This window comes from Salvelinus sp. IW2-2015, unplaced genomic scaffold (genome assembly GCF_002910315.2).
Source record: "Salvelinus sp. IW2-2015 unplaced genomic scaffold, ASM291031v2 Un_scaffold2288, whole genome shotgun sequence".
Classification (NCBI taxonomy): Eukaryota; Metazoa; Chordata; class Actinopteri; order Salmoniformes; family Salmonidae; genus Salvelinus; species Salvelinus sp. IW2-2015.
In genome coordinates, this window is record NW_019943614.1 from 166,180 (window position 1) to 174,092 (window position 7,913).

Below are 7,913 nucleotides of genomic sequence, written 5' to 3' on the forward strand. Positions count from 1 at the left end.
CACCAGATCTCAACACAATATACCATGGCCGTCTCAGTCACAGATCTCAACACATATACCATGGCCGTCTCAGTCAACAGATCTCAACCAATATGCCATGGCCGTCTCAGTCACCAGATCCTCAACACAAATAGCCATGGCCGTCTCAGTCACCAGATCTCAACACAATATGCCATGGCCGTCTCAGTCACCAGATCTCAACACAATATACCATGGCCGTCTCAGTCACCAGATCTCAAACACATATACATGGCCGTCTCAGTCACCAGATCTCAACACAATATACCATGGCCGTCTCAGTCACCAGATCTCAACACATATACCATGGCCGTCTCAGTCACCAGATTCTAACACATATACCATGGCCGTCTCAGTCACCAGATCTCAACACAATATACCATGGCGTCTCAGTCACCAGATCTCAAACACATATACCATGGCCGTCTCAGTCACAGATCTCAACCCAAATACCATGGCGTCTCAGTCACCAGATCTCAACCCAATATGCCATGGCCGTCTCAGTCACCAGATCTCAACACAATATACCATGGCCGTCTCAGTCACTAGATCTCAACCAATATACCATGGCCGTCTCAGTCACAGATCTCAACACAATATACCATGGCCGTCTCAGTCACTAGATCTCAACCCAATATGCCATGGCCGTCTCAGTCACAGATCTCCAACACAATATGCCAATGGCCGTCTCAGTCACTAGATCTCAACACAATATGCCATGGCCGTCTCAGTCACTAGATCTCAACACAATATGCCATGGCCGTTCGCTCACCAGATCTCAACCCAATATGCCATGGCCGTCTCAGTCACCAGATCTCCACCAATATACCATGGCCGTCTCAGTCACTAGATCTCAACACAATATGCCATGGCCGTCTCAGTCACCAGATCTCAACACAATATGCCATGGCCTTCTGTCTCCAGATCTCAACCCCATTGAACACTTATTTCCAGATCGGCGCCTGAGACAGCGTTTTCCACCACCATCAACAAAAACACAACTTATTTCTCGTGGAAGAATAGTGTCGCATCCCTCCAATGGAGTTCCAGACACTTGTAGAATCCATGCCAAGGTGTATTGAAGCTGTTCTGATTGGTGGAGGCCCAGCGCCCTATTAAAACACTTCATGTTGGTGTTTCCTTTACTGCGGCAGTTACCTGGATATCCCACAACGGTTTTCCGAGCAGCTTAAAAACCTGATCCTTCACATTATGTATCGCTGTCATAAATGTTCATACGACTGTTATAATTGGAACTGCCGTTGAAATGTCACTAGGGAAAGTCGCGCTGGGTAAGAGCGGCTGCTAAATTACTCAAATGTAAATGTAAATTCTTGTACTTGACGCAGTTTGCAATATGGATGTCTGTGATTGTGGTTCCTCATTGAGCCCTAGTCACAAGACTGTCTGTGATTGTGTTCACATGGGCCTAGTCACAGGGCTGTCTGTGATTGTGTTCCTCATGGGCCCTAGTCACAGGGCTGTCTGTGATTGTGTTCACATGGGCCCTAGTCACAGGGCTGTCTGTGATGTGTTTCACATGGGCCTAGTCACAGGGCTGTCTGTGATTGTGTTCACATGGCCTAGTCACAGGGCTGTCTGTGATTGTGTCACATGGGCCCTAGTCACAGGGCTGTCTGTGATTGTGTTCCTCATGGGCCCTAGTCAGGGCTGTCTGTGATTGTTGTTCCTCATGGGCCCTAGTCACAGGGCTGTCTGTGATTGTGTTCACGATGTGACTAGGGCCCAAGACTGTCTGTGATTGTGTTCACATGGGCACTAGTCACAAGGCTGTTCTGCCAAAAAGATGATATATTCCATTTAGCATTTATAAACTCAGCAAATAAGAAACGTCCTCATCACTGTCAACTGCGTTTATTTTCAGCAACTTAACATGTGTAAATATTTGTATGAACATAACAAGATTCAACAACTGAGAACATAAACGGAACAAGTTCCACAGACATGTGACTACCAGAAATTGAATAATGTGCTCCTGAACAAAGGGAGGGGTCAAAATCAAAAGTAACAGTCAGTATCTGGCGTGTCTGGTGTGGCCACCAGCTGCATTAAGTATTGCAGTGCATCTCCTCCTCATGGACTGCACCAGATTTGCCAGTTCTTGCTGTGAGATGTTACCCCACTCTTCCACCAAGGCACCTGCAGAGTTCCCAGACATTTCTGGCGGGATGGCCCTGGCCCTCACCTCCGATCCAACAGGTCCCAGACGTGCTCAATGGGATTGAGATCCAGGCTCTTCGCTGGCCATGGCAGAACACTGACATTCCTGTCTTGCAGGAAAATCACGCACAGAACGAGCAGTATGGCTGGTGGCATTGTCATGCTGGAGGGTCATGTCAGGATGAGCCTGCAGGTAGGGTACCACATGAGGGAGGAGGATGGTTTCCCTGTAACGCCCAGCGTTGAGATTGCCTGCAATGACAACAAGCTCAGTCCGATGATGCTGTGACACACCGCCCCAGACCATGACGGACGCTCATTCTGACCATACCCCTGGTGAGACAAAACCGCGACGCGTCAGTAAAGAGCACTTTTGCCAGTCCTGTCTGGTCCAGCAACGGTGGGTTTGTGCCATAAGAAACGTTGTTGCCGGTGATGTTCTGGTGAGGACCTGCCTTACTACAGGCCTACAAGCCTCAGTCCCAGCCTCTCTCAGCCTATTGCGGACAGTCTGAGCGTTCCTGGTGTAACTCGGACAGTTTGTTGTGTACCTGTACGAGATCAATGTACCTGTCCGCAGGTATGATGTTCGGATGTACGATACTGTGCAGGTGTTGTTACACGTGGTCTGCCACGGCAAGGACGATCAGCTGTCCGTCCTGTCTCCTGTAGCGCTGTCTTAGGCATCTCACAGTACGGACATTGCAATTTATTGCCCTGACCACATCTGCAGTCCTCATGCCTCCTAGCAGCATGCTTAAGGCACGTTCAAGCAGATGAGCAGGGACCCTGGGCATCTTTCTTTTGGTGTTTTTCAGAGTCAGTAGATAGTCCTTTTTAGTGTCCTAAGTTTTCATAACTGTGACCTTAATTGCCTTCCGTCTGTAAGCTGTTAGTGTCTTAACTATCGTTTCACAGGTGCATGTTCATTAATTGTAAATGGTTCATTGAACAAGCATGGGAAAAAGTGTTTAAAGACTTTACAATGAAGATCTGTTATTTGGATTTTTTATGAATTATCTTTGAAAGACAGGGTCCTGAAAAAGGGAAGTTTCTTTTTTTTTGTTGCTGAGTTTATATGATACTATTCCCAGACACCAACTGATACAAACGTTACACCTTAAAAAAAATAACACGTTTGATAAATCCTGAGTGCATCATTTTACTGTACAGAATCAGACACTACATTGGACTAGTTATATAGAAGTACTACAGAGTACATTAAATGTGTACGAGACACTAGATTTGTTACTTGGTTTATGCATATAATAGGAACGCTGCTCACCATGTATGGTTCAGCCCACTGACTGACTGACTGACTGACTGGCTGACTGGCTGACTGGCTGACTGGCTGACTGGCTGACTGACTGCACAAATTAGTGCCACGAAAACATTTCAAAGGACATTTGTTTCATATTTATTAATGCGTTTCCACAATGTGGAACCAAGACTTTGAACAGGACCAGTGAAATGTCTCTAAAATGACAGTTATATAGGAGATATGCACATAGCTAAACCAGACAATGCTCCGAAGGGAATACCACAAAACATGATCAATGAGTTAGCCAGCTAACTTGCCTAAATATTCTGAAATAACTGTTTATTGTTTTAGAAAGATGAGCTTGAAAATGGGAACGGTCTAGTTGATTCCACAACCAAAACACACACGTCTGAGTTTAGCTTTCTTAAAATCACCCAGAAAAATCTATAATTATTATATCTAATAGTTGGCTCAAGTCATTGATTCTGTTTTGTAATAGACCCCCTGAGGTTAAACCAGGCTAGATCTGTTCTGCCATAAGGCATCACTTTGGAAGGAAAACTAAGCTGCTCATTGGTTCTGGTCAGTGGAATATTGTAACGACTTGAGAGCACATTGACATCATGATTATGGAGGAAGAAGTACTCGAAATAAAAATAAAAAGTCAGATTACAGAGAAGGAAAAAATATAAAAACAATGAAGTTGGTGTCAACCATTTTGTTTTTCCCGCTGATAAATCGGATAGTAAGCTAGTATGTTCAAGTGAAACAACATAAACAAAATACCAGCATCTAAAAACCCGCTGATCGCTTCTTCCTGCAGGTTTCCGAGCAGCTTAAAAACATGCTCCTATCACCTTACTGCTAATCGCTTGTATAAATGTTCTCAATGTAACGACTTTATAATTGGAACTGCCGTTGAGAATGTCTCACTACGGGAATAAGTCTTGCGTGGGTATATGAGCGGCTGGGCAAAAATTATCTAAATGTAAATTTCAGGGAATGGCTTGACTTGAAAAACGCAAGATATGCGATATGGACAGGTCTAGTGAGTTGTGTTCCTAGCCGATGACCATAGAGTCACAAGACTGTCTGTGAATCACGATGCTCACATGCGGCTTTGCTCAAGGCTGTCTGTGAATTGTGTTCCTTCATGGGCCCTAGTGACCAGGGCTTTGTTTGTGATGTAATTTTTGTGCTTTTCACGATGGCGAACCCAGTCACAAAAGGGTGTCTGTCGATTGTGCTTCACAATGGAGCTAGTCAACAGGGCTGGTCTGTGCATTGTTGTTCACATGGGGCCCATAGTCACAAAGGGCTGTATGTGATTGGTGTTCAAGCATGGGCTAGTCACAGGGCTGATTGTGATTGTGGTTACTCATGGGGCCCCTAGTCCACAGGAGGCTGTCTGATGATTGGTGTTCCATCATAGAGGCCCTAGTACACACAGGAGAGCTGTCTTTCCTGATGATTGATGTTCTACTACTGTGACTAGGTGCACCAAGACTAGTTGTCGATTGTGTTCACAATGGGCACTAGTCCCAAACAAAGGCTGTCTGCACCAACAAAGATATATATTCCATACTTAGACATTTATAACTTAGCACATAAGAAACACGTACTTCGTCCACTGTCAACTTGGCGTTTATTTTCAGCAAATTAACAGAGTTATTGACCCTTCCCCACATTTTATTAAATATTTCGCTCAAGGGAAAAACCAATAAACAAGATACAGAACTGTAGACATAATAGGATTAATCACAGATTCATCAGACATGTGAACTACTCCATAAAATTGAAATAATGCTGCTCCCTTGAACAAAAGGCTGAGGGTCATTAAATAAATAGCTTACTTCAGAAAGTCTGGCGAGACTCCTGAGATGTGGCCTTATACGGCATTTCAAATCGGGGGCAAAAAACCAAATCTGTAACTAGAGCTTATTTTTGTAAACCCTTCGCCTGTTTTTTCTGGCTTCGGTAAAAAAAAATCAGAGCTGAATTCAAAGTATTGGACAAGATAGCACCTCTCTCTTCAACATGGCGATTTAGCAATACCAGATATAAGCCTCTAGTTCCTAGAGCTGACTGAACAGTATATGTACATTTTTTTGACGCAACTAAACCACATACTTAAGCCCAAGGCGACTTGCTAAAGGTTCCCACCCAAGACATATCATCCTGAAGTCGGGAAATGAGGCCCTGGCCTATCACTGCTTCGTCCAACAGTCCAGAACGTGCTCAATGGGATTGAGATCCAGGCTCTTCGCTGGCCATGGCAGAACACTGACATTCCTGTCATTGCAAGGAATCACGCACAGAAGCGAGCAGTATGGCTGGTGGCATTGTCATGCTGGGGAGGGTCATGTCAGATGGAGCCTGCAGGTAGGGTCACCACATAGGGGAGGAGGATGGTTTCCTGTAACGCCAAGCGTTGAGATTGCCTTGCAATGACACAAGCTCAGTCCGATGATGCTGTGACACCCGGCCCCAGACCATGACGGACGCTCATTCTGACCATCACCCCTGGTGAGACAAAAACCGCGACGCGTCAGTAAGAGCAGCACTTTTTGCCAGTCCTGTCTGGTCCAGCAACGGTGGGTTTGTGCCCATAAGAAACTGTGTTGCCGGTGGATGTCTGGTGAGGACTGCCTTACTACAAGGTACTAAGCCCATCCAGCCTCTCTCAGCCTATTGCGGACAGTCTGAGAAGGAGCGTTCCTGGTGTAACTCGGACAGTTGTTGTGTACCTGTACGAGATCAATGTACCTGTCCCGCAGGTATGATGTTCGGATGTACCGATACTGTGCAGGTGTTGTTACACGTGGTCTGCCACGGCAAGGACGATCAGCTGTCCGTCCTGTCTCCCTGTAGCGCTTGTCTAGGCCTCTCACAGTACGGACATTGCAATTTATTGCCCCCTGACCACATCTGCAGTCCTCATGCCTCCTAGCAGCATGCTTAAGGCACGTTCAAGCAGATGAGCAGGGACCCTGGGCATCTTTTTTTGGTGTTTTTTCAGAGTCAGTAGATAGGTCTTTTTAGTGTCCTGTTTTCATAACTGTGACCTTAATTGCCTTCCGTCTGTAAGCTGTTAAGTGTCTTAACTATCGTTTCACAGGTGCATGTTCAATTAATTGTAATGGTTCATTGAACAAGCATGGGAAAAAGTGTTTAAAGACTTTACAATGAAGATCTGTTATTTGGATTTTTATGAATTATCTTTGAAAGACAGGGTCCTGAAAAAGGGAAGTTTCTTTTTTTTTGTTGCTGAGTTTATATATGATACTATTCCCAGACACCAACTGATATACACGTAAACGCTTAAAAAAAATAACACGTTTGAAAATCCTGAGTGATCATTTTACTGTACAGAATCAGACACTAACATTGGACAAGTTATATAGAAGTACTACAGAGTACATTATAATGTGTACGAGACACTAGATTTGTTACTTGGTTTATGCATATAATAGGAACGCTAATGACACCTGCTGCTGATGCTCTGGTACTCTGCGACTGCACAAAAACAAACATTTCAGAGGTTTTTTCAAGCATATAAATTAAGTAACGAACTGAATGACTGCTGGCATTCACTGTGGCTGCTAACAAGCAATTAGTGTGAACATTCAAGGATGTCATTAGCCACAAGTGGAACAAGATTTGAAAACTATGTCTCTAAAATGACAGTTATATAGGAGATATGCACATAGCTAAACAGACAATGCCCGAAGGGAATACACAAAACATGATCAATGAGTTAGCACAGCTAACTTGCTAAATATTCTGAAATAACTGTTTATTGTTTTAAGAAAGATGAGCTTGAAAATAGGAAACGGTCTAGTTTGATTCACAACCACAAACAACACACACGTCTGAGTTTAGCTTTCTTAAAACACCACAAAAACATGAAAACCTAATATTCTTATATTAAATAGTGGGCTTCAAGTCATTGATTCTGTTTTTGTAATAGACCCCTGCCATGGCTTAAATTCCAGGCAGTCTGTGTTCTGCCAGTGAAAAATGCATTTCACTTTATGTGAAGAAACTAAATGCTGCTCATTCGGTTTGTAGTGAAATTTGTACGACTTGAAAGCACATTGACTATCATGATTATGGAGGTAGAAGTACTCGAAATAAAAAAAAAAAGTCAGATTACAGAGAAGGAAAAATATATAAAACAATGAAGTTGGTGTCAACCATTTTGTTTTTCCCGCTGATAAATCGGATAGTAAGCTAGTAGTTCAAGTGAAACAACAATAAACAAAATACCAGCATCTAAAAACCCGCTGATCGCTTTCTTCTGCATTAAGACTCATTGTCTGCGTCCCACAGAGCGCCTGTCTGTCTGTCCTGAGAGCCGTGATGTTTTCTATAAAACGGGACATGTCAACGGATTAACAACACCACGTACAATACAGCATGTAGCTGTGTAATTGCAGTTGGACCTTGTCAT